At 48.0% G+C, this 26,702-nt stretch overlaps 1 protein-coding gene across 1 annotated transcript in view; it reads left to right on the top strand.

Moving 5' to 3' along the window:
- The window catches only part of CYRIB (CYFIP related Rac1 interactor B), a 147,040-nt gene that overhangs the window by 13,127 nt on the left and 107,211 nt on the right, over positions 1–26,702 (top strand). The window contains exon 2 of the mRNA XM_057735621.1: positions 26,085–26,137. The gene's annotated coding sequence lies outside the window, so the exon portion shown is untranslated. The remainder of the gene's footprint in view (positions 1–26,084; positions 26,138–26,702) is intronic.

Genomic DNA, 26,702 nt, shown 5'->3' with positions numbered 1-26,702 from the left:
TTTCATCCTTGGGTGAAGTTGAAGCCCGTGGAAATGCCAAGGTTTGCATCACCTGAGGGTGTGGGTTTCATCTGCTCCTGAGAGGGCGGGAGGCACAGGAAACCTGCTGCTGGGCACAGGGCCTTGCCTCTGCCGTGGGTGCCCGGCCCTGCCAGTTGCCCCATGTCCCTTTGCTTCTCTGTGGAGGAGGCATCGTGAAGCGTCCTTGCAGGAGGAGGAAGCTGGGTGTGTGATAGGCCTGTCGCCTCCCCGCGTCCCTCTCCTAATGACCACACTCTGAGGGCGCTGTCACCTGTGTCCTCCCAGAGGGGTGTGGCTGCTGTCTGGGCAGTGGGGGTGGGGTCTGTCCTAGGTCTGCCCTACTCTCCCCCCTCATCTTCCTTTCCTATCTCCCCTCCCTCCCAGCCCCACGCCTGTGTCACAGCCTGGGACAAGCTCTCCATTGGAGAACAGTTTAGAGCTAACTCGAGGAACAGGCCTTTGTGAATCGATGTGCTCGAAAAAAGCCTTTGGCCAAGCTTAAGCCAGCTGAGTATTGTCTGTGCTGAATTAAAGATGAGCTTCCTGGCCCTCTGGTCTACTTCGCATAAACCAAACACCACGTCTTGAACCTTAAAAGAAAAAAACAAGGAAGGGAGAAAAATGTCAGAAAGGGGCTTCTATGACAGAAAATTGAGTCTACAGTCTAATAAAAATACCTTATATCCGTAGCATGCTTTGTGTGTTTATGCCGTGACCTTGTTCTACTAAGCGTCACAGAACCCTGGGACTGGGCCTTTTTCTCTTTGAGGTCCACAGGTCAGGCTCACAGTAGGCCTCGATCCAAGAGTGTTTGTAGCGTGAGTGAATAACTTTCTCGGAAAATTGAAGCCCAGAGAGGTTGAGTGATTTGCCTAAGACTGCACAGCTGGTGAGGAAGGCCAGCGTTGGGACTCAGTTTTAGCCTTGGCTCTTCTTCAGTTCCACTTGGTGGCCTTCTCACAAATGCCCTTCAGGCTGGCAGAGAATTGAAAAGTCAAAAGACACACCTAATGAATGAAGAGGGCGTTTACTGAGGCCTCATCCCTCCTTTATTCTGAAGGCTGGCATTCCTTGTACTCTGGAAATCCGCCTGCTCTCTGAGGCCACCTGAACTGTCCTCCCATCCTCCTACCTTGTGTATTTAAGCATTTTTTCATTTGTATGACACTCACTGGGTCTCCTCCAGAGCTCCTGGGAGCCTCCTGGGGCTGTGTTATTTAGTAGTTGAAAGTCAGAGTGCAGCCCGTGGCTTCTGCCGTGGGAGCTGGAATTGAATGAAAGGAGACATTGGTCCTCAGAGAGGACCCCTGCTGTCCGTCAAATGGTCCCTAGGTTGGGTCTCCTCTGGGCCGTCACACTTTCTTGTTCCAGCCTCTCCATGTTCGTATCTGTAGAAATGGTCATTGGTTCACAAGACATGTCCAGAGCCCCTACTGTGTGCCAAGAACAATTTTGTGGGTTCTGCTCCGCGTGTAAATGCTGCCCTGTCCCTTCAACCAGCTCTGGGCTGTGTCTTATTTGGGTCCTTTGCGCCTTCAGACTCTAAGGATTGGGAGGCATTCAGATGGCTCCACTGGGGAAGCCTGCACTCTTCCCCCCACTCCCTTTTTAGGTCCAGTGGGGAAAAACCCTATCCTCAGTGTTTTCTTCTTCTCCTTTTCCTCCTTCCCCTCCCCCTCCTTCTTCCATTTTCAACAAGCATGCATGAACATGAACTATGTGCCAGGGTTTGGGTTGGCTGCCCCTATATAAAGATTAGCAGCAGGCCAGCACTGCTCACAGAGGGTCCTGGACTGTGGGAGAAGATGGGCATGGAAACAAGTCATTGTATTAATGTGCAAAGTGTTAAGGTTGTGCAAAACTTAAAACTTGCCAAACAATGATATCAGTTGTTTAAGGGGTACAGTCATACCTGTGAAAGCATAAAGAAATGCATGGCAGTGATAATACTAAATTCAGGGTAGTGCTTACTTCTGGGAAATTGGAGAGATGGGTCGTTTTGGGGTGGGGTACCCAGGGGACTTGGTTTGTATTCACTATATTTTATTCCTTAAGCTGGGTGGTGGGCACGAGAGGTGGTTTTATTATTCTTTATGTATTTTTTTGTACATCCGAAATATTGCACAGTAAAAGTTTTTTTTTAATGTTGCAAGCAAGAAGTTATCTGGTGACGCTAGCCTGGGAGGGTCTGCAGCTACATATGGGGAAGTTTCTCTTCTCTGTGTGTCTAGCCAAGCATAGACCAGGCCCACACACTCAGGAACTGTTTTTGAACTGAACTCTTCCTGGAGGGGCTGGGACAGGCTTTATAGGGAAGGTGACAGTTTGAGCTGAATTTTGAAGGCTAGTGCTGGGAACAGCATTCCAGACAAAGGGAACAGCATATGCAAAAGCTAGCAAGCAGGCCAAATGTTTGAGGAGCTACACGCAAATGGGTGGATTGCCTCAGCTTTGGAGCGGTCCTTTACTGTGTTTTGCTCTTCCCCCACTTTTTGGGGGGGGCATGCGGCCCAAGGCATGTGGGGTCTTAGTTCCCCAACCAGGGGTCGAATCAGCACCCCCTGCACTGGAAGCGCAGAGTCTTAACCACTAGACCAGCAGGGGAGTCCCTGCTCTTGATTATTTATACTCAGAATGGCTCAGAATCCAGGTTGGTGTAGAGTTGACTCTGGATGGACATCACTCTGGTATTAGAACCAAGTCAGTTTCCCAAGAGCACTTTGATGTTTATCTTGGGGCCTTGGCGTTGTGAGAGATTGGACCCAGCCCAAGGAGACTGGCTTCGGCTTCAAATGCAGAGAGCCGTTGGTAAACCGAGACTCTGCTAAAGGAGTTGCAGAGAGCAAACACTGGCGAGAAGGATCATCTTATTCAGAAAAAGAGCCAAGGTTGCCGTTGTCTGACACTGAAGGCTCATCTGGGAAACTTCTGTGTGCGCCGAAGAGGGGGTGGAGGCAGGAGGGCCCCCCTCTCTGTTTAGTGGCTTGGGGAATCCTGTATGTTCAAGATCATTTTCTTTGAAAACATTACAAAGCCAGTGAAACTCCCAGGGGAGCCAGATTAAAGCCGTGATGGGGAGTTTCATCAGCGCTTAATCAGAGACGTTGACTGTTTCCTGGGCTTCACTGGTGACTCACCCATTGTTGACTTTAATTGTGGAGACTTGGTCATTAGGGTTTCATTCAGGCTGGCCCAGGGTGTCACCCCTCGTTTGCCCACTTTGATCTCTGAGAGGCCATCAGCTTTTGGGGGGATCCTGGCTGTCTCTGCCACTCACATTCAAACTCAGACCAGACCTGCACCCAGATTTCAAGAGAGAGGTCCTTCTCCACACCCCAGGTTCCTGCCTGGGCTGAAGAAGAACAATTTGTGGGCAGCTGTCATTGGAAGGGACCTTAGCCAGTGTCTGGTGTAGTGACCTGATGAGGAGACTGACGCCTCCTGATAACAGTGAATGTTCTGCAAAGGGATGGCTTCAGCTTCTGAGCTTCATTAAGTGCCTCTTTTAATCTGCCAGAGGCTGTCCCCAACAAACCTGCAAGTGCACAGGGTTTTTAAACGCAGTCTTGGCGAGCTTTGGGACAGCCGAGTGGCAGGAGGGGCAGGGAAAGCTTCGTGGTCTGAAGGAATTTAGCGCAGCTCTCCCACCGGGGACCAGTTAATTCTGCAGGAAGTTATGGTTTACTTTTTGCCCTGGAAACTCAGGCGCTGCACACATACATGTGCTTTGGCCCTCAAAGCATCTTCCCTGCAAGTTTTGTTTAATCACAGTCATGGCTGAAAACTCCTGACATATCCCCCAGATTTTACTAGCTAGTCCTTACCCACATTTCATCTGCTTTCTCTTAAACACTTTTTTTGGGTCTGTGTTTATAGACCCTAAATAAACACAAATCCTTGACTTTAATTAGGAAGCCAGCATTGGCCAGAAAAGGAGGCTCATTCTGTCTGTTTCTCTCCCACTGTAGCTGTTGAAAGAGTACGTGAAGGCAGGGGACCCCCCGATAGCTAGTAGAGTGACCTGGGGGTGAAAAATTATGTGTTCTCCCGCCCCCTCAACAGATCAGCAGCCATGAGTCAGCTTACATTCACATCGACATTACCTGCAGTAGATCACTTGATTTTACCTTTCGTTCATTCATTCACCGAAGGGACACCACTTTTTTGTAACACCATTTCGTGATCAGACCTTAGAGAGCAGTGAATTTTGCTTGTGTTCACTACTGCTTCTCTGGCCCTAGCATCAAGCATACTGTGGGTGTTCGGTAAATATTTGTTTAATGAATAAATGAGTACCCAGCATTCCATTATTAGGAATCCATCTTTGTTTTAATCATAGGCTCCTATCTCCTTGTATCTTAAAACAGTGCCCTGGGGGGTGGTAAAGAACACATTAGGTGCTAACAGTAAGCTGATCTCAGGAAGCAGATGGAACTCTGTGGCCCCTGGGGAGAGGGTGAGCCGGAAGTTTGTTGGGGTCTGAAGAGTCTTACTTGCCCTGTTCCCTGGGTCTCGGTTTCCCTGAAGGCCCCTCTGTCCTCCCAGGTGTTCCCACTGGTGCTTCCTCAAGGCATACATCTGCTCCCACTATGTTAGGCACCGTACTAGGCCCTGGGGGGACAATGGTGTAGGAGGTAGATGAGTCCCTTTTTAGATGGAGAGACAGACAGCAATGATACAGGGATGGGAGACATGCTGGGGTGGGGACATGCAACCCAGCCTGAGACATCAAGGAGGGCTTCCCGGAGGAAGTGGCATCCCAAAGGGTAGGGGCTGCATTTTCTTACTCTTTAGATTCCTAGCTCTAAGCAGAGCACGTCACATGTAACAGATGTTTGGGTAATGAATGATGGATGAGTAGATATGTGGAACAGTGTTTTATAAACCAGAAAGTATAGAAAAAGGAGTGGGTGTTGGTGTTATGATTTGTGGAGGGCAGAGCAGGTACACCTAGGACAAACTTTGTCTCCCACCTTCCTTAGGACCGTTGCCGAGAGCTAGGGTCTCCCCTAGAGCATAGCCAGCTGGGTGACGCTGCCAGCCTCTCCTTTTGTCCCCCAGCTCAGGGAAGGAGACTGTCCAAGGCTGGACATTTAAGCCAACTCAGTGGCCAGCAGCCCTTCCTAATGGGGTCCCGATTTTGGACATACAGACCTTGTCCTCGGGACTGTGGTCCTAGGGCTGGTGGCTGACTCAGGAGGTAGCTCATTTTGTGTGTGTGTGTGTGTAAATGGAGTGGTGCCCAGCAATTGCTAAAAAAGGTCTGTAGCTCATATTCAAATCACTAACCTGTAACCCTGCACTACAGTTGCCATCCCCAAAGCAGAGCTTGCTCTTGTTTTATCCTGTCCTTCAGCCAACTGAACTTCTGGAAGCCAAGGATGGCAACTGATTCGTCTTTGTAACCCTAGGACCCAGCAGGGGGCCTGCCACATCTGGATCCTGGAACAGTTTGCAGCATGAATGAACGAACAAATGAAGGAATGGACCTCAGTTAATGCCAATGAAGTTATCCAGAGTGTAACTGAAGCCTAACGTCTTTATGGGATAGAGAGAGGGATGTTTCTGGAAGTGACCTTTTGCTACTACGTTAGGGGTTTTGCAATAGCAGATGCTTGAAATTCTGCTTGACACTTGCTCTCTGTGGTGAGAGATGAAGAAACACTTCCTTTGTTCATACTTGGCTCCAGGGCTATGTAGACAAGCAGAGGCCTCTCTCACTTCCGTCGCCCTGGGAGCCCCTGGGTCCACCCTGTCGGCCAGTTATGGTGAGACAGAGTTTGTGGATCTGCAGTGACCCACAGTTCGGTGAACTGATGTGTCTCGTGGGCATTTGCTATGTTTTGGGGTGCCCAGCACCCTACCCACCTTCCTCTTTGGGGGAACACCCAGGATGTAAGTCTTAGAAGGGCACAGAGCTCTGCCTCCCCATACGGAAGCGGAGGTGGACCAGACGTGCTTTCTTCCCACGTCCAGCTGCTCAGGCCGTGGCATGTGGCCTCTGTGGGGCCACATGGCTTAGATTCCGGGTTGATCACAGCATCGATGCAGGTGCGTTAAAGATTCCTCAGAGTCAGGAGAATCCTAAGCAGATGTCCTGTGGACACAGCCTTGGCCACATTTCCCCTCTGCCCAGTCTCCCCTAATCCTTTATCCCAGCCTGGTTCTCCAGTCTGCCTGGTGATTCTGGGAGCTTCCCCTTATTTTCTCATCAAATTCCTTTTTTCCTTTTCTGTTTTCTGTAATCAGTAACCCTGACTGACAGGTACCACTGAGGCCAGAGTGAGGTACCCCATCCCTCATATGGACCTTGGTTACCTGGTGAGACAGGTGAGCTTGCTCTGGAAGCATCCCACCTCCTGCCTCCCCTTTTGCAGTGTAGATGCCACCAAGCCCCATCCCATTCCTTGCAGACCTGGTCTACTGCAGTTCCGGTGATCTACTGCAGTTCTGGTGGCCTACTGCAGTTCAGGTCGCCTACTGCATTTCAGGTGGTCTACTGCAGTTCAGGTGGCCTGCTGCAGTTCAGGTGGTCTACTGAAGTTCAGTGATCTACTGCAGTTCAGGTGGTCTACTGCAGTTCAGGTGATCTACTGCAGTTCAGTGATCTACTGCAGTTCAGGTGGCCTGCTGCAGTTCAGGTGGTCTACTGAAGTTCAGGTGGTCTACTGCAGTTCAGGTGGTCTACTGCAGTTTCGGTGATCTACTGCAGTTCAGGTGGCCTACTGCAGCTCAGGTGGCCTACTGCAGTTCAGGTGGCCTACTGCAGTTCAGGTGGCCTACTGCATTTCAGGTGGTCTACTGCAGTTCAGGTGGCCTACTGCATTTCAGGTGGTCTACTGCAGTTCAGGTGGTCTACTGAAGTTCAGGTGGTCTATTGCAGTTCAGTGATCTACTGCAGTTCAGGTGGTCTACTGCAGTTCAGGTGATCTACTGCAGTTCAGTGATCTACTGCAGTTCAGGTGGCCTGCTGCAGTTCAGGTGGTCTACTGAAGTTCAGGTGGGTAAACATCGGGCCACCTACTGTGTGTCAGGTGTTGCGCTCACAGGCACAGGGATGCAGAGATCAAGTCCCTAACCCTGGCGACCAGGGGCTTCCCGGCCATTCATCCCTTCAACCAATATTTACTGAGCACCTGCTAAGTGCCCGTTGGCTCTGTGTTAGGGCTTGGGGACGTAATGTTTGCCCGCATGGGGTTTTCATTTCAGCTCTTCAGCCTGTCCTTTGTTTAAACCATGTCTTAGTCTTTGCCTCTTCCTTCATTTATATGTGTGTGTGTGTATTTTTATGTGTATATGTATACAAACATATACATACGTATAAACACATACACGCTTATATAGACATGCACACATATACGTATCATTCGCTGAAAACCTGTTCTCTATATAAAAATGCTTATATATGTATATATGTTGCTGTATAATATGTGCATATTTGTATATGTACATGTGTATGAAAACAAGCAGTCCTTGAATACCAACTGTATGCTACAAGTAAAAACATGTTTATATAAAACATGCACGTACAGTGTATACATCTACATGTATATACAAGTGTTTACTGAATACTTGCTTTGTGCCTACCCTGTGCTGGGCAGGCGGCAGAACACAGCCGAGTAGAAGAGAGAAGAAAATGCTGTTTTCCTATGCTTGGAAGGGCCGTAACCTTGATGAGGACCAGGTAGGAAGGTGACCTTGGCAGAGTTACTGTAAGGCGTGAAGGGAGAGGGCATCAGGCTGCCACAGAGCAGAGGCCAGTCCTGGTTGTTTTTCTCCATTACCTTCATAGGTCTGGTCCGGGTACTTGCTGAGGTAGCAACTCTGGCTCCTTACGTATTGATTTAGGTGCTTGCCAAAATCGGAGATCATCTGGGAACTAACTTAATTTAGATTCCTTTAAAATAATCAATGAGATGGAAATTTCAGAACACTAAGACACTCAGATCTGTGCAGACAGGGAACTTCTCTTTTTCTTTAGAATTGACAGTGAGGGGAGGACCAGGGCAGGGGGTCAAGTCAGTGGAAACTAAAGGCATTTCTCCCAACCTCCCCTCATCCTCTCCTTCATCTAGAACTTGACCCATTATCTAGGTCTTCTTGCCCCATTCCCTCCTAGGTCTTGAGGCCAAAATGAGGATCTTTTCAGTTCATTTATGCTGCATGCGCTGCCCTAAGACAGGGCTCCCAAGGGCTTCTTCAGGGGTGGGGCTTCTAGGCAGGGCACTTGCATGAGTCCCAGATGCTGGCCACATCCTGCATTAGCTATTTTTTGTGTGTTTGTAGCAGCTTTATTGAGGTATATGGTAGACAGAATAATGTCCTTCCAAAGATGCCCAGGTCCTAATCTCCAGAACCCGTGAATACATTACCTTACATGGCAAAAGGGATTTTACTGATGTATCTAAGGATCTTGAGATGGGAAGATCTTTCCAGATTATCCAGGTGGGCCTTATAAGAAGGAGATGGGAGGGTTAGAGTCACAGAAGGAGGTGTGATGATGGAAGCAGAGGGTCAGAATCAGAGATTTGAAGATGCTAGCACTGCTGGCTTTGAAACTGGAGGAGGGGTCCACAAACCAAGGGATGCCCACAGCCACCAGGGATGGGAGAACAGATTCTCCCCTAGAACCTCTGGAGGGAGCTGATTTCAACCCAGTGAAGCCCATTTTGGATTTCTGATCTGCAGAATTATAAGACTATACATCTGTCTTATTTTAAGCCACTAAATTTGGGGTAAATTGTTACAGCAGCCATAGGAAACCAATGCATAGTATATTTTATGTACTTAAAATCTACCCATCTCAAGCGTACAATTCAGTGATTTTTAGTCACTTTACCAAGTGGTGCAGCCATGGCCATGATATAGTTTTTAGAACATTTTCATCACCTCGATGAGATCCTTCATGTCCATTTACAGATAATCTCTGCCCTCAAGCCCCGGGTAACCGCTAATCTACTTTTTTTGTCCCTATAAATTTGTCTGTAAACGTGCCTTTGGGACATTGCACGTAAGTGGAATATGTGATCTTTTGCGTCTGGCTTCTGTTTCTCAGCAGAATGTTACTGAGGTTCATTCACGTTGTCAGTACTTCGTTCCTTTTTATTGTGGAAAAATATTCTGAGGAACGGGTGTATCACATCCGTCCCCCATTGCTAGATGTCTCTTTTGTTTGCAGTTTGGGGGTATTAGGACTGACGCTGTGAGCGTTCGTGTGCAAGCCTCTGTGTGGACGTGGGTTTTTGTGTCTCCTGGGTACATGCCTCAGAGTGGGCTTGCTGGGTGGTGTGGATTTCTATATTTAACTTTTTGAGAAACTGCCAAACTGTTTTCCAGAGTGGTTGCACTATTTTTCACTCCCACTAGCAATTCCTGAGGGCTCCCTGCCACCTCCCCCGTACAAGCTCCACAGCTCAAAAAATTACCGCTAACAGTCTGTTGCAAGGACTTCCCTGGCAGTCCAGTGGTTAAGACTGTACCTTCCAATGCAGGGGGTGCGGGTTCGAGCCCTGGTTGGGGAGCTAAGATTCCACATGTCTTGCAACCAAGAAACCCAAAATCATGAAACAGAAGCAGTATTGTAACAAATTCAATAAAGACTTTAAAAGGGCCCGCATCAAAAAACAAACTCTTGGGCTTCCTAGGTGGCGCAGTGGTTAAGAATCCGCCTGCCAATGCAGAGGTCACGGGTTCGATCCCAGCTCCAGGAAGATCCCACATGCCGCGGAGCAACTAAGCCCGTGTGCCCAAAAAAAAAAAAAAAAAACAAACTCTTAAAAACAAAATAGTCTGTTGCAGTTCTAGATCCGTGATTCTTGGTCCATCCTACATTCTGTTATCCCCAGGTTTGTTTGGGGCATTTGTCAGAAGTTGGGGTTTTGGCATTGGGTGAGATGTTGGTCCTTTTAGTATAAACAGTGAAGCACAAAGTGCAGGTCATCGAGACGTTGGGTTAGTTGAAGGGTTAACTTACCATGCCTTTCTTCTTCTTTTATTTTTTTAAATTGAAGTATCGTTGATTTACGTCATGTTAGTTTCAGGTGTATAGCAAAGGAATTCAGTTGTACACATATATACATTCTTTTTCACATTCTTTCCCCTTATAGGTTATTACAAAATACTGAGTTATAGTTTCCTGTGCTCTACAGTAGGTCCTTGTTGGTTATCTGTTTTAGATATAGTAGTGTGTATATGTTAATCCCAAACTCCTGATTTATCCCTACCCCTCTGCCCTTGGGTAACCATACATTTTTTTCTGTGTCTGTGGGTCTACTTCTGTATTATTGTTTTAGATTCTATCTATACGTGATAGCATATATTTGTCTTTCTCTGTCTGGCTTAGGTCACTTAGTATGATCATCTCCAGGTCCATCCGTGTTGCTACAAACACCACGCCTTTCTTTTTTACCCCAAGCTGGTCTGCCATGCGTTAGCACCTCCCCTCCCCTCCCCCACCCCAAGCCCCCACCCCCTACCTCGTTCCAGCTTCTGCTTCTGAGTTCTGCATCCCCCCCCCCCCCCCCCCCCCCCGTCCTCTGAGCCCGTCTAGACTCCTCACTGGGTCGGGTTAGGGGCTGGGGAGCAGACAGAGGGTTCAGTCTATAGATAGATGTCTACCCAGAAGGAGCTGGGGTGAGGGGGCCTGACCCTGCCATGGGGGGACAAGACTGAGAGAGATGAGATCCAGACGAAAAGCCTGGTCCTTCCATCTGAGCTTGGTGGCAGCAGTAAACAGAACACAAGCTTCATTTTGGGCAGAGATGCTAACGGAATCTTGCAAGCGTTCCATGTTCTATGTGGGAAAGAGCTGTATAGGCTTCAGTGACTTTAAATTCCCACGAGGGAAAAAGTGAGCAACTTTATGGTGACTGTTAGAGGTTTTCAGGCTGTAGAGGGGAAACTTGACTGTGCGGCTTCTCGGCCAGACCTAGATGACCAGGTTGTAGAGCAGGACCCTGGAGCTGACAGGGCCTTGGGGGGCATCTGACCAAGGAGGGGTTACTCCCCAGGCAGCAAGGTGGCCACCTCGGACCTGACTCTGCACCAGAGGGAGGTGTGCGAGGGCTGGCATTGGCTGGGCTGTGCTGAGGGTGTCTGAGGATTGTGACCTGTAAGTTGAGCAGTTGATGGGCGGTGGGAGGGGGAAGGCTTAGAGAATTCAGAGATGACCTGAGTCAGCAGAATGGCAAGCTCCCCCCTTGCCCTCTCCCCCCCTTTTTTTTTTGCTCTGCTGTGCAGCTTGTGGAATTTTAGTTCCCTGACCAGGTATTGAACCCGGGCCCTCAGCAGTGAGAGTGCTGAGTCCTAACCATTGGACCACCCGGGAACGCCCGGCAAGCCCTTAAGTAGAGCTCGAGGGACTCAAACTGTTCCATGGGTGGTGTTTCTGCCATTTCTTGAAGGTGAAGCAACTGAGGCTCAGAGAGGTTAAGTGACTTGTCTAAGGTCACACAGTGAGTGAAAGGAGCAGGCGGAAATTCAAACTCCAGGCTGTTTCTGAAATCACAGTTGCCTTGCTAGATGCTTTTTCTTTAGGGATGAACGGGACATACACAGAACAAAACAACCCACACTCAGTGGTGAATGAACGTCCTCATGACAAGTGGCTGCGTCCAGTGGAGGGTTGACATTTTCACAGAGGCCGTCCCCCCACCGCCTAGGCCCACATTAGGAAGTAGAGGCCGCCTCTCGTTGCACAACCAGCGGCTGTTATTGTCTGTGTTGCCCCGTTGGCGTTGTTTACGGGCAGCAGAGAGGGTGAGAAACCACACAAAGCCTAAGGCCTGGAGGGCTCCAGCGGTTCAGCCAGGAAGCACAAAGACCCCATTTTTCAGACACCCGGTGAGATGTGGTGCAAAGAGCAGAAAATATGGACCGAACTTCTCCGTGGCTCACATTGTCAAGTGAGTGTGTATGAATTAGTGTTGTAATAAAGTAAATGGAGGGAAGGTTATTATTTATAAATTGTTGGGGCGGGCCGGGGGGGCGGGGATGCAGAGAAGGAGGAACCTGGTGTTTTGGCCTGGCTCCTCAGCCTCCTAACTGTGTGACCCTGGGGTGTCATTTCACTTCTCGGAATCTCAGTTTCCACTTCTGTAAAATGGGAAGGTTGCACCAGAGGTGCTCTAAAATCTTTCTTGAAATGAACGCTCTGTAATTATAAATGCTGTCAGTTTATGTTCTGTGTCAAGAGAAGTATCCATAGATTTTTTCCTACCGCTTTGGATGAAATTTACAAAGCTGGCCCCGATTTTTCAGTAAAAACAAGGGGGCGGAGGAGGCTTTAATAAACATAACAAAGGCTTAACTAGGAGCTACTTTATGGCTTCCGTGGGTGTTAGAAAGCTTTTGGGAGGGCCTTGATAGTCTTCTGTGGGGAAAGAGGCTGTGCTTATGTGGTTCTCTCAACACTGACTGAACCCCTGTGAGGAGTGGGGGCTCTGACCTCAATGGACAGGATGTGGGTTACAGAACATGAGGGGGTCACCCTTGTTCTGGAAGAGCTGCTGGTGTCAGCTGGGATGGTTTGGAAACCCTCAGATGGAGTGTGCAAGCGCCCAGAGCCGGGAGAGACCTCGGCGTAGGTCTGTGTGGCTGGACTGGAGTATTCGTGTGGAGAACACAGGTCGTTGGGGCCTGTGATGGCAGCCTTGTGAGCTGTGTTCAAGGAACTTGCATCTTCATCCTCAGGCAGTGTGGGGCCACTGCAGGGTCTGTGTGTTAGTAAGGTACTTCTTGGCACTTCCCTGGTGGCCCAGTGGTTAAGACTGCAGAGGGCACAGGGTCGATCGCTGATCGGGGAACTAAGATCCCACATGCCCCGCTGTGTGGCCAATAAATAAATAAATACTAAAATAAATAAATTAAAAACCTTTTAAAAAATTTTTAAAAAAGAAAAAGAAAAGATAACCAGTGGTGGTGTGGGAGATGGAAGGTGAGAGACCGGAGTTTAGGGGTCCAGTGAGAGATGCTCTGTTTCCAGGAAGCAGAGGGCATGGGGCCTGGTGCCAGCCTCCCAGAGGCCATCAGCAAGCCACCAAGTCACATGAAATGGCAGCCAGGGCAGGAAGCGGGGCTGGGTAGCAACCAGCATCTTCTCATGCGCCCACGGAAGAATGTATCAGTCAGTGCTCTGGGTTGCAGGTGACAGAAACCAAACTCAAGCTGGCCTGGGTTTGAAAAAGATCATGTATTGTGGCAAGTCACTAAATGGTCAGGTGTGGCCGAACCAGGGCCGAACCGTGCTGGCCGGGTGTTGTCTCCCACTGTCTCTTGGCCCTGCTTTCCTCGCTCCTTGTTTCTCAGGCGGTCTCTCCCCGTGAGATGGGTTCAGGCTTTCAGTCTTTCATGTTAACAACCCTGTGTGTGGGTGGGGAGGGCACCCTTTCCTGGTGGCTTCAGCCAGTGTGCTAGAGAACTAGGTTCTTATTGGCCAGTTAGGGTCACATGCTTGTTCTTGAAGCAGCCATTGGTTCTGGAAGATTCTGTGCTTTGACAAGCCCTCCCCTTGGTGATATGCCAGCCCCTGGAGCACATGGAGGGGAGGGTCAGGGGATACCCCAGAGGACACTGGTACCATCCTAGAGGGGCTGGAGGCTGGGCAGGGCAGGGGCCCATAAGCTTCCTTTTGCCTGGGTAGGATTAGGGTTAAGGTGGGAGATCAGCACAGACTTTGCTTTTGCCAGGCCAAGAAGGCGTCTGTGGCAGTGACCTCGGACAGAGCGAGCGGCCCAGAGGGAGGGAGACACCGTGGTTCCGTGGCCTGTCCTAGGTGCCACTGCCACAAGAATCAGTCTCTCCGTCTCTTCCTCCTTCGAATGTGTATCGAGGGCCTTGTCCCTCTTCTCAATCCCTCAGAATTGTTCTTTGCTTTTTTCATGCCTCTTAACCGTGCCTGGGGTGATGGGCAGAATGCTTAACCTTGGGCACCCATCAGAGTCCTTTCCAGAAGCTTCCACAATGCCTGATGTTAATCTTTTCCTAGCTGGATGCTGGGGGAGGTCTGGGAGCTCTGGCGGAGGGCCAGCTGGGGAGAGGAGCTCCGGGCAGCATCTCTTTCCCAACCTGTGGGAAGTCCTTCAGTATTGTAACAACTAGGCAGCCGTGCTGGTGTGAAGCGGCTTGAACACTTCCTGTTAGTCTGAGAGCTCCCCGGGTGGGGCCGGAGGAGCTGTTGCCCACGTGCCTCCCTCCCCCACCCCTCCTCACACTCACACCCTCCAAGGATTTCCACTGGGCCGCCCGCAGGGCAAGTGTGCCCTTGATTTTTGCGGAGGTCGATGGGGAGAGGCAGGGAAGGGTGCGCTGGAAGTGATGGCTTTCCCCTGCTCACCCCACGCCCTCAGCTGGGCCATGTGGTTATTCAGACCGACTGCCCTTTCCTCTGAGGTTCAGGTGTGGGCACTGCTGCCCACACTTAACTGTCTTTGCACCTACGTGTTTTTTTTTTTTTTTTTTCCTGCGAGCAATTCAGGTTTATAGGCCTTGGAGAGTGTGCAAATATTTGATTTTAATTAAGGAAGTCCGGAATGAGGAATAGAAAGAGTTACTTCTCGTTTACTATTTCTGGGGGACTGGGGTGGGGGTGGGGATGACATATGATGCCTCCAGCCACCTGGTCCTCCAGGGCAGTGCAGGCACCCAGGAGGCCAGGCCAGGCCAGGCCAGGGGCCGTGGGGTGGGTCTGCTGGCCCAGGGTGGCCTGTGGGGAGACAAAGGAGATGGGGGTGCCCAGTGTGGAGGCTTCTGGGGGCCTGAATCTGGAGTGTGGAGCAGGTGGTGAGCAGGGCGGTGGTACCTGCCAGGTGTTCGTACTTCCTGCTGGCTGGCCGTGGTGCCCGTCTGATCCCTTTGATCTCACGTCATAATCCTCTCCACGAACCCGAGTGGTAAACAGCATCATCCCCATTTACAGCTGAGGAAGCTGAGCCAGAGAGGTTAAGAAATGTGTCCAGAAGGCCCAGCTACTCAGTGGCAACTCGGGTATGCCAGGCTCCAAAGCTGAGCTAGAAACCGTCCCCCTGTGTAGTACCCAAGGGCTGTTCTTAGATTCCGTAGACTGTTTTGAGGATAGGTGGGATGGGGGGGTCCTGTAAATTAGAGCCCGAGGATACTAAATGAGAGTTTATCCTGATGGTCAGAGCCTGCATATTAGCTGTAGGAGGAAGAAAAAAGGGTGTGTGTGAAGGTGGAGGAGGCAGTGGGCTGCAACCTGGGGTATCAGGAAGGGAATGAACCCAGGTGCCCAGAGTTCCTGTCCCAGCCCTGCCCCAGCATCATGGGGCCTTGGGTGAGTCATACCATCTCTAGGTTCTGGTTTCCTTTTCAGTGAAATGAGGGTAACAACCACAATAATAGCGTTTATTGTGGGGCTTCCTCAGTGCTGGGTCCAGCCCTGGGACACGAGGACGAAGAGGTGTATGGATTAGGGCTTCTGCTCGGGGCTGCGCAGGGGATGGTGAGGAAGGAAGACCCTCCCCACCAATGCTGCACATGAGACACGGGACAGGCCAGTCCTGGTGAACCGGGAGGGCCTCTGCCAGTTGGAGCAGGAGGGGGGGAGCAACTTGTGTCCCAGCTCTGGACTCAGGGTCCTGCTGCCATCTGACTATTGTCCCTGCAGCCAGAGGGAGGGACCCTCAACGAAGGGACTTCTTCGAAGTTGGGACATTTGTAGAGACTTGGATGGACCTAGAGACTGTCATACAGAGTGAAGTGAGTCAGAAAGAGAAAAAACAAATCTCGTATATTAACACATATATGAGGAATGTAGGAAAATGGTACAAATCAACCGGTTTGCAAGACAGAAATGGAGACACATGTAGAGAACAAACATATGGACACCAAGTGGGGAGAGCGGTGGCGGGGCGGGGGGTGGGGTGGGATGAATTGGGGGATTGGGATTGCCATATATACATTACTAATAAAAAAAAATATGTATCAAATTGAACACTTTAAATATATGCAGTTGGGCTTCCTAGGTGGCGCAGTGGTTAAGAATCCGCCTGCCAATGCAGAGGACATGGGTTCGATCCCTGCTCCAGGAAGATCCCACATGCCACGGAGCAACTAAGCCCATGTGCCAAAAATAAATAAATAAATATATGCAGTTTATTGTATGTCAATTGTATGTTAATAAAAGTTCTAAAAAAAAAAAAACAGAAACAAAACAAGGGGACTTCTTTCTCCAGCCCTCGTGCTGCCCTAGCTCGTCCTCATCAGAACCCCCTTCCCAAGCCCTCAGAGGAAAAAAGTACCGAGTGCCAGCCATGCAGCATAGTCACCTGGGAGCTTTCTGCAAACACCAGTCCCCACTCAGGGGAATACTGTTTCTAAAAAGCTCCCCAGGTGCTTCTGGTCCACAGCCTGCTTCTCCAGGGACCTGCCGCCCTTTCCTGCCAAGGGGATGGATTCATTAGGGCTGGGGAGAGGTTCCAGAAACCAAATGCCTCAGGGGCTTCACAGCTGCTCCTGGTTCCCAGCTCATTACTGTGTCCTGACCCTTGTGAGAGGCAGCTGGGGTGGCATTTTCCACAGATGTGCAGGACCTGGTGGCCAGGCTGGGGTGCACCTGAGCCCTGTGGGGCACCTGGGCTTCCTCCGGGTGCCTCCTCCCTGCTCTGGGAAGGGCCTGGATCCCTGCCCCTGGGACTGTGTAGGGCCGTGCTCAGATGACCTAGCACAGTATCTCACAGTACCCAGTGCCTGCTACCCCGATGGGAGTCAGTGACAGCCAAACGCAGGCCTGGGACAGAAAACAAGCAGGACAGCTGTGGCAGTTCAGAATCCGAATTTGAACCTGACAGGGATGTTGGAGATCTGGTCAAGGTGATGCTCTTGCACTCCTTTGGGTTGAGAATCAGATTTTTCTAGCATTTTTACATAGATTTGGTTCCTCTGCTTCTAGAGAAATCCTACTTCTGAAAGTTCTACTAGGGGCCAGCCACTTTCTGAATATTGTCTCAGTAAATGTGTAAGGATTACAGATGGAGAAACAAGCTTCCCCAAGGAGTTGTGACACACTTGCAATCCTGACTGAGTCAGGGTGAAGACCAAGGTTGGTCCGACTCCAAAGCTCATTTCTGTGCAGAGATGGACCGTGGTTCCAATTATGTAAAACCAGAGCTGAGCTGTTCCATACGGTGGCCTCTAGCCACATGGGCTATTTAAATAGAAATTAATACAAGTTAAATATAATTAAAAACTCAGTTACATTAGCCAGAGTTCAGATACTCTGTAGGCACATGGGTCTGGTACTGCCATGTTGGACAGTGTAGATATGGAACATCTCCAGCGCTGCTGGAAGTTCTATCAGATAGTGCTGAACGAGAGTGACTGCGTGGCACAGACAGGGCTCTGGGGCTGTGTGGCCGAGGATGGTTAGAGGAGGGGACACGGTGAGCAGGCTGCCTCACCCTGTTGGCATCCACTGTTAGAGTCACGAGCTGTCCTGGTTTGCCCAGGACTGAGGGCTTTCCTGAGACTTGGGACTTGCTTTGCTAAAGCTGGGAAATTCCCAGGCAACCTGAGCGAGTCAGTCACTCTGTTCCCTCCCAGTGTCCACGTAGAGTCCTGCCTGTGCTCAATTCCAGGACACAGAGTCGAGCAAAAAGTTGCTCAGAAGTCGGGGTGGGGGAGAGCTAGCTGACGAAGTGGTGATATCATTCAGGTCAAGTGGGCGGAGTGCTCTGGGAAAGGGGAGCCCCAGGTAGGGTGTACCCTGAAGCCTCCCTAAAGGGGGTGCACCTGAGCTGAGAGTGGACACCTGGGACGCAGGTAACCAGGTGAGGGAGTTTGGAAGTGGGCGGAAGCTCAGTGGTCAGACCCGGGTAGTTAGGAGTTGGGAATCTTGGGAGCTGGTTCTGACTCTGCTGTGATCCCACTGTCTTCACTGCAGGCAAGTTCCTTTCCTTCCATGCTTCAGATTCTCTTCCTTGTAAAACCAGGCAGTTAGACCAGACACCCCCGGTAATATTGTCTACCTCCTCCAATGCCGCGTTTTCAAGTCAATCATGATATGTCTTTAAATGTGACACAGCCCTACACAGACAAAGTGTGTGAGAATTGGTTCTCCACTGTTTCAGCATCACCATCTTCACCCTGCTCGTCTGTTAATGAGCTTCTTTCTATTTCTCCAGTTTGAAAAGAGTAGGGCTAGGGCTAGCCCGCGGGGTTGAGGTTTTGCTGAGATGGTATTGAGTCTGGCTGTTTAATTCACAAGAGGTCATCTCCTTCCTCCTTCACTCTTTTTAATTTATTTTTTTAATTTGAAGTATGGTTGATTTACGTTGTGTTAATTTCTGCTGTACAGCAAAGTGATTCAGTTCTACATATATATATGTTCTTTTTCGTTACGGTTTATCATAGAATATTGAATATAGTTCTCTGTGCTGTACAGTAGGACCTTGTTTATCCATTCTGTGTATAATGATTTGCATCTGCTAATCTGGAACTCCCAATCCATCCCTCCCTCCCCCCGCCCCCTCCCTGGCAACCACAAGTCTGTTCTCTATGTCTGCCTCCTTCACCTTCTAGTTAGATTTCTTAACTCAGTGGTGTGCTGAGCTGCAGCATAAAAAGAAAAAGAAAGATAACTTATTAAAGTGCACAGTAATAATTAATGTTATTAGTTTAAAGAAATGACTGGGGACTTCCCTGGTGATGCAGTGGTTAAGAATCCGCCTGCCAACGCAGGGAACACGGATTTGAGCCCTGGTCCAGGAAGATCCCACATGCCGCGGAGCAATTAAGCCCATGGGCCACAACTACTGAGCCCATGCATGGCAACTACTGAAGCCTGTGCGCGCAGAGCCGTGCTCCTCAACAAGAGAAGCCACCTCACTGAGAAGCCCGTGAACCGCAAGAAAGAGTAGCCTCCGCTTGCCACAACAAGAGAAAGCCCGCGCATAGCAACAGTGACCCAATGCAGCCAATCAGTCAATCAAAAACAGCTAACATTTATTAAAAAAAAAATGGTTAAGGCTTTAAAATATTTTGAACATTTACCAATATGTAAGCACTCTACTATGTAGTCTCTCCCCTCCCCCTAAAATGAGGGTATTTTTTTAAGGTTAAAGGCAAATTTATTACTTGGACATAGAGTTGCAAGTACTACAGCCTCATTAAAAATGTAAAATATATAAGCAGTGGATCATGATACCCAGCAAAAATGTAAGACATGTACACGTGTTCAGCTGAAATCAGCCTGCGCCAGGAGCATGGTTAAGCAACATGCAGAAACCATGTTTTGGATTTTATCGTGCTTCAGAATTTGACCCTGAAAATGGTCCATCGTTGCAGGAGAGAAGGGAAGTAGAGGGAAATGATAATAGACGTTATTACTGAATATAATCTTAGAAAGAGAATGGCTCAGTACAATGGCAGTGTCTCCCCAGGTCTCAGGCCTTGGATCTGGGAGAAAGGTGAGCTCCAGGGCCATGTCAGTGTCCTTCCACTTAGAGATTACCATCTCAGGAAAAAGAGTATGTGGATAAAAGAAGCTCGAGTACAGGCATGCCTTGTTTTGTTGTGCTTTGACGATATTGCATTTTTTTTTACAAGTGAAGGTTTTGGCAACCCTGCGTTGTCAGATAATACACGGTGGCATCAAATTAAGTGTCAGGTTTAGTTGATAGGAGTTGAGAGGGTGGTGTGGTGAATGAAAGTTGCAGCGGTTATCTTAACACTGCTGTCCACAACATTATCTCCTATGTGGTTAGTTAATTTTATCTCCTAATTTCTGATTCTACATGTTTAGGGCTGCCCCTGTGACCCTGTCCTTTGCGTTTCCTTGGGTAAGTGTCACACTGTGTCACAGTAGCCAATCTACAGTCTCCTTGGAGCCTGAGATCCTTGAAGATGGAAACTCTGTCCTCATCTCCATCTCGCTGGCATCTTTGGAGCCACCTAGAATGTGACAGTCAATCATGACATTCTTATTGAGCAAACCAAGCCATTACTAGCCAGAGGCCCATGTGTGGTCACTTGTGACTTTGTTGTTTTAGTTGTCAGGGCTGCTGTAACAAAATGCCACAGACTGGGAGCTTATAAACAACAGATGCTTATTTCTCACTGTTCTGGAAGCTGAAAATCTGAGGTCTGGGCACCAGCATGGTTGGGTGAGGGCTCTCCTCCCATGACGGAAGGAGTGAAGGAGCTGTCTGGTGTCTCGCTTTTAAAGGCACTAATCCTATTTGTGAGGGCTCTACCCTAATGACCTCCCAAAGGCCCCACCTCCTAATACCATCACATTGGGGGGTTAGGATCCCAACATGGGAATTTTGTGTGTGTGTGGGGACACGTTCAGACCAATAGTGCTTGTTATTGACATATAATGTGCATATAAAGTGCACGTCATGATGATTTCGGCATGTGTGTTGATTGAAAACATGAAATGGCTGGTGTTTGGAGACAGAAGGCAAAGGGAAGTGAAGGGTAGCATGCTCAGGTGTGAGCTGTGGGAGGGTCTCCTGGTAACAGTGTGAATCCTGGACCAAACACAGCAGGTCTTCCAGCCTAGCTGTTGAATACCTCCTCTGCTTAGCGCAACACGAGACAGATGCGGACTGGCGTAATTCATCCAAGCAGGGCAGTGGGAGATTTGGAAGTGTTCTTAATAAAACCTCCTGGTCTTAAGAAATTGTATGTTTCTTAAACAAATTTTTGGTTTCTTAGTTAGAACTGAGGCATAATGTGAATATACAGAAAAATCACCTTCCTAGTTGAGACTCAGAGAGGCAGTGGTAGGGAAAAGTTGGATTAAGAGACCACTTTGAACTAATTGCAGTGTTAACATTTCCAAGTGACTATGGAAACTGCTGAATATTCACAAGTAGAGTTTGCAGGGCCCCCTTGAATGTGCAAGATAAGCTAGCTACCTGTGTAGTGATCACATTTAATATTTTTTTTCACAAATTTTTAAGAAGAATTGACGTGCTTGAAAGTCTGCTTTCATAAGTTTGTTAAATATTGTCCTGGTAGTTTTTTTTACATTCCTGCTAAGTCCGCTGAATAGTATAAAATGTTTCAGCCTAAGTTGTAAGAATTATGGTGAATTCTGAATAATAATGCTTATTGTAAATGGCTAACATTTGTTGAGTATTTAGTATGTATTAGCCACTGTTCTGGGGGAAGTTTTATTAAATAAGTGATTAAGAGCTGTTGGAAATATTACAGAGGTCTTGTAATTGAACAGGATTATGGGTATATGTTTATAATTTTATTAACAGAGATGGAATGAATCGTGGCTAAGAAAAAACAGCGTGATAAACAAGCCTATAAAATTACAAGATGAATTCACTGAGGAGAAGGAGTAATTATTTGAATTATTTTTTTGTTTAATTAACATTTATTAAGTGTCTTCTGGGTAACAGGCCCTGTTAGGTACTTTTACGTCTGCCGTTTTATTTAATTACAATGCGTTCTTCACTTCCAGATCAGATTTCCCCTGGGCTTCCTTTGACTAATGAGTTATCCTAGGCCCGTGCTTCTTAGTCCTGTTTGTGCCGTACATTCACCTGGGGATCTTTGGAAAACTAGTGCTGGGGTTTCGTCCTTAGAGAGTCTGTTTAATTGTGCAGGCTTAGAACGCAGCAGCAGTGTTTTTAAAGGTTTTCCTCCCTTCCCTGTGAGCTCTGGTTGAGCCGGGGTGAGAACCCCCGTGCTAGGTTGTTTGAGATGTTTTTTCATGGGCAGAAAAATATTGCCTTAAACTCTTCAGCAATAAGCAACTATTGCAAACGTTGGGAGTTTGCTGTGCCCGGAGGATATAAGTGAAGCACCTGCTCTCCTTTATCTGTTTCCTATTAGCTGGGATGTGGGAAGTGTCAGAATACTGATTGAATGAAGCAGGCTAGAAAACGTTGCCTTCAGTGTCTCTGACCCAGGATTTCCAGGTGCTCTTAATTTGTCACCTGGGTTTTGCTCTGTGGTGGTTTCAGAAACATTATGCCAGGGACTTATGTAATAAGTCTTTTTTTAAAAAAATATTTATTTATTTATTGGCTGTGTTGGGTGTTAGTTGCAGCACGTGGGATCGTTGGTTGCAGTGTATGGGCTTATCTGTTGTTGTGACGCACGAGCTCAGTAGTCGTGGCCCACCGGCTTAGTTGCCCCGCGGCATGTGGGATCTTAGTTCCCTGATCAGAGATCAAACTGGCATCCCCTGCATTGCAAGACAGATTCTTAACCAGTGGACCACCAGGGAAGTCCCAAGGTTTTTGTTTTGTTTTGTTTTATTTTAAGAAAAAAGTAACTGTATATAAGGAACTTCTACATTAAAGGTAATTCCTTTAAATGAAATACATATGTTTGTACACAGTATCGATCTGTGAATAAGAAACTTTAAGAGGACACAAGAATTATGAGGAATTCTTCAGATGGAGAGGTTATATAAGTCGAAATGGCCTCCTTAAAAATCATGTTTGCTGTCACAGTAAAGTTAATATCAAAGCATTAGAAAACCAGGAGGGAATTAAGTGGTTTGAGGAGCTCAACTTTTCTTTAAAAACTATTATAGCCTGAGATCACATAATAGAGATTTAACCGAAGAAATGATCTATTAATCCAAGAACATATCCAGTCCCTACAAACTTTTTTAGTCACCTTCATAAATAGATTTGTTTCAATGGGAACTTTTAGTCCTGACTAGAAAATCCCAGGAATCGTGAAAGTGTGATGTAATTGGTGGTCAGGTAAAGGAAAGATTCCATTAGAGCTGCCAACATTAAGCATTTTCCCCTAAAATAAACAACGGTTCTGGTAGGTGTTAACTAGTTAGCCCTCCATTTAAGAACATTGTCCTCCTTTTAAAAACATTATATCAAGTTTGCAAGTCATATCATTCTTTCCGACCTGAGGTTCTTCATTTGTATAATGGGTGGGGGTAGGGGATGTTAGTTTTCCGATGAGGTTTTGCTGAGCGCCTGGAGTGGCTGAGAGAGCCCTGGGGGAGGAGCGCTGAGCTGGCACCTTTCTGGGTCTCTGGGTTTCCCCCCTCTGGCCTCAGACAGAGCTGCTGTCTGGGGCGGCTCTGGTTGGGTGCTCATTTGCAGAGAGAGGAAATCCTTTTAGTTCTGCATGCGCTTTTGAGGACCTACTATGAGTCAGGAATAATACCAGAGGTGCTGGGGACACCAGGACGACCAAAACGGGGTATCAGCTCTCACGTAGCTTAAAGTGTCCTGGAGGAGACAGACAGGTACACAAATAATTCCAGTGTTTCTTTAACTAGGTCGGGGCTGGGTGGGAGAAGGAGGTTGGTCAAATGACTGACTGTGTATGTGAGCCCTTCGCTTATTTTTTTAGAAACAAATGACAAGTAGAGGACAGCTCCCTCCTTGAGTCACCGCCCCGTCACTCCCGAAGGGAAAAGAAAGAGGAAGGAGGACGGCCCACGTGGGATGCTTGGGACTCCCCTCGTGCCCTAGAGTGGACTCAGGGACTTGGCCGTGCTGGTGAAGGGGCTTTCAGGGAAAGAGGAGGATCTGGGCTCTCAGAAGACCACAGAATCAGCCCTTACGACCGGGAGGGACCCTGGGAGGTCACCTAGTCCAGGCAAGTTACCCTGGCAAGCCCACCTGCCTACATATCCAGGTCTACGTATCCCATGTCTTTCTGCCTCTTGCGCTTGACCTTGTGCACCAGCAATTTTGCCTGCAGGCCTTTGCACGTGCTGCCTATTCTGCTTGGATCCCCTAGGTTGGGCAAATTCTAATTTGTCTTTGAGTTCTCAGCTTAGATATCAGCTCCTTGGGGAAGTGTTTCTTATACCCATCACTTTCCATCGGGGGAATTAATTATATACCCTTTTCTGTGATTGCTCAGCACCTGTGCTCACCCCTGTTGTAATACCTTTTCTTACTCCATTGTAATTGCACGTCTTCCTGTAATTGCCCCACTAATCAATGAGAACACTTTGTGGCTGGGACGGTTTAATTCCTGGAATTATTCCCATGGCCACATGCTTGGCACATTGTAGGTGCTCAGTAGAGAGTTCTTGAATGAATGAATGGCCTCACTTGACAGCACCGGCTGCAGGAACTCAGGTTCAGTGACTTGCCCAAAGTCACACAGCTCTGGGAGACTAAGAAGGAACTAGAGCCCAGGCTGTGAGTCTACAGAGGAGACGAGATCAGACCCAGTTTCTAGAGTCATAGAGGAAGTGAAAGAAAGTCACCCTTGTTTTGAGATGAACACTTTCCTTCTAGGAGAAAGATACACTATCTCCTGGGTTTGTCTCTAAGTGATACAAAGACCAGCTTACTCTTTATGTTCCTAAAATAAAACCAAAAGAAGAGTTTTGTGAGAGTGAGTTAGTATGCTTTTTTCCCTTACCTAGGACTTTTGCCCAGGACCCTGAAATTTTCCCCAAGTAAACAGCTTGTCCTGTTCTGTTTTGTAAATCTGGTCAGAGAATCAGAAAGAAAGAAAACATCCTTTATGTAACTGGGAGACATATGAGCAGAGTCGGAACTGTCATCGCGTCTCTGGGCATCTGTGTGTGTGTGATTGTGTGTTGTGTGGCAGGTACGCGCACATCCCCACCGAGTATGGCCCGTGTGTGCACATGTGAGGTCTTCCCTTGTGAGTATGCTTAGATGATTGCCCAGCTGTGAAATCCCCTTTTTCTTTGGCCACTGAGCAGTTTTATGATTCTTCCTTTTTTTTTTTAAATTTTTAAAAATTTTTTGGCTGCATTGGGTCTTCGTTGGTACATGTGGACTTTCTCTAGTTGCGGTGAGCAGGGGCGGCTCTTCGTTGTGGTGCGCAGGCTTCTCATTGCGGTGGCTTCTCTTGGTGTGGAGCATGGGCTCTAGGTGCACGGGCTTCAGTAGTTGTGGCACATGGGCTCAATGCCTGTGGCTCACGGGCTCTAGAGCGCAGCCTCAGTAGTTGTGGCACACGGGCTTAGTTGCTCTGTGGCACGTGGGATCTTCCCAGAGCAGGGCTCAAACCCATGTCCCCTGAATTGGCAGGCGGATTCTTAACCACTGCGCCGCCGGGGAAATCCCATGTGATTATTCTTTAAAAGGGAATTGTAAACCACACTCAGGCAACAACGGAAAGAAAACCTGTACTGGTGAACAAGGGGATCACTGGCAAAGCAGCAGGAGTGGTTGATATGATCGGCTGATAATGTTCTCCCATGACAATTAGGCATGGCCCCCAAACCTTTTGTGAGTAAAGTGAGGCTGGTTAAGTGTCTTCCGGTAGTCTCAGCACCCGATGAAAGACATAGAGAAAACACTAAGGCAGCTAAAGATTTAATTAAAATAGGGGCCAGAAAAGGGCATTCTCTTTCTCTTGCAGGCAATAAGTGTCTAGACACTGCAGACCTTGCTCCGATCTTCACACTAAATGCTGGTGAATGGGTTTGAATGGGATATTGTTCAACGATGGTTTTAGGAAGGCTCCCTTTGATTCATAAGTTTTTATCACTGTAAGAGATTTTGAGGGTGACAAGGATGGTGTAGTGTACATGTTTTCCTTTCTCTGTGGTGTAGAAACCTAAAGCAGGAAGTGATTCAGGGGTAGAATGACTAAGGCCAGTTCAAACTTAAGTTGAGCTGGGTGTTTTGATGAGACCAAGACTTGCTGAGGTAGCCCAGAGTTCCAGCATCCCTTATCTTACAATTCTAAGTCTGAAAGGACAGCCAGGCCCCACCCTCCATGTCCCTGGGACAATGCAGTCCAGCCAAACTGCCTCTGTCAGAGGAGTTTGATTTGGGTTTGCTCTTTACTTACTGTGCAACCTTCAGCAAGTTACTTAGCTTCTCTGAATCTCCATTTCCTTTTCCTTTTTTTTTTTTTTTTTGAATCTTCATTTCTTTATTTGTAACACACAAAACTACTTGGAACATTAAATGAGGAAAACATTTGTGAAACATGCCTTGTAAACTATAATGGTCTGGAGAAATATTATTTGGATTGAAATGCTATTGGATAGAAATTGAGTTGTTATTCCTGGTACAGGAAAAAACAACAGTGGTTAGGATTTACTGGAGACTTTTTGTGTGCTGGGTATTTGTGACTTGCTTAATCCTTGCTGTAACTCTCTTTTACAGGAGAAGAAACTGAAGCCTGGAGTTTCAGTAATTTGTTCAAGGTTACCAAGTTGGTAAGTAACAGAGCTGGATTTGACCATGGCCATCTGGCTTCAGAACTAACAGCTTCATTTGAATTATCTTAAGTTTCACAACAACGGCCCTAGAAAGTTGAGGTTCAAAGAAGAGAAGTAACTTGCCCAAGTTCATTCCGTTATAGTCATGTTATAACACGTTATAGTGTTGTTATAGTTATGTTATAGTCAAGCTGCTGTAACAGAGTACCATAGGCTGGGTGGCACATAAACAACAGAAATTTAATTCTCACAGTTCTGGAGGCTGCCAAGTCCAAGATCAAGGTGCTGGCAGATACGGTGTCTGGTGAGGCTCACTTCCTGGTTCTTTGTGCTGTAACTTCACATGGTGGAAGGGGCAAGAGAGCTTTCTGAGGTCTCTTTTGTAAGGGCACTAACCCTATCCATGAGGGCTCCACCCTCATGACCTAATCACTTCCCAAAGGCTCCTCCTGCAAATAGTGTCATAATGGGGGTTAGGTTCTAACATGTGAACACTGGAGCGGGGGAGGCACAAACAGTCCATTGCAGGGGTCAAGTCAGTATTCCCACACAGCGGTCTGGC

This window comes from Hippopotamus amphibius, chromosome 5 (genome assembly GCF_030028045.1).
Source record: "Hippopotamus amphibius kiboko isolate mHipAmp2 chromosome 5, mHipAmp2.hap2, whole genome shotgun sequence".
NCBI classification, from domain to species: Eukaryota; Metazoa; Chordata; class Mammalia; order Artiodactyla; family Hippopotamidae; genus Hippopotamus; species Hippopotamus amphibius.
Note: the sequence above shows the minus strand (reverse complement) of the source record. Positions and strands in the feature narration are given on the sequence as shown.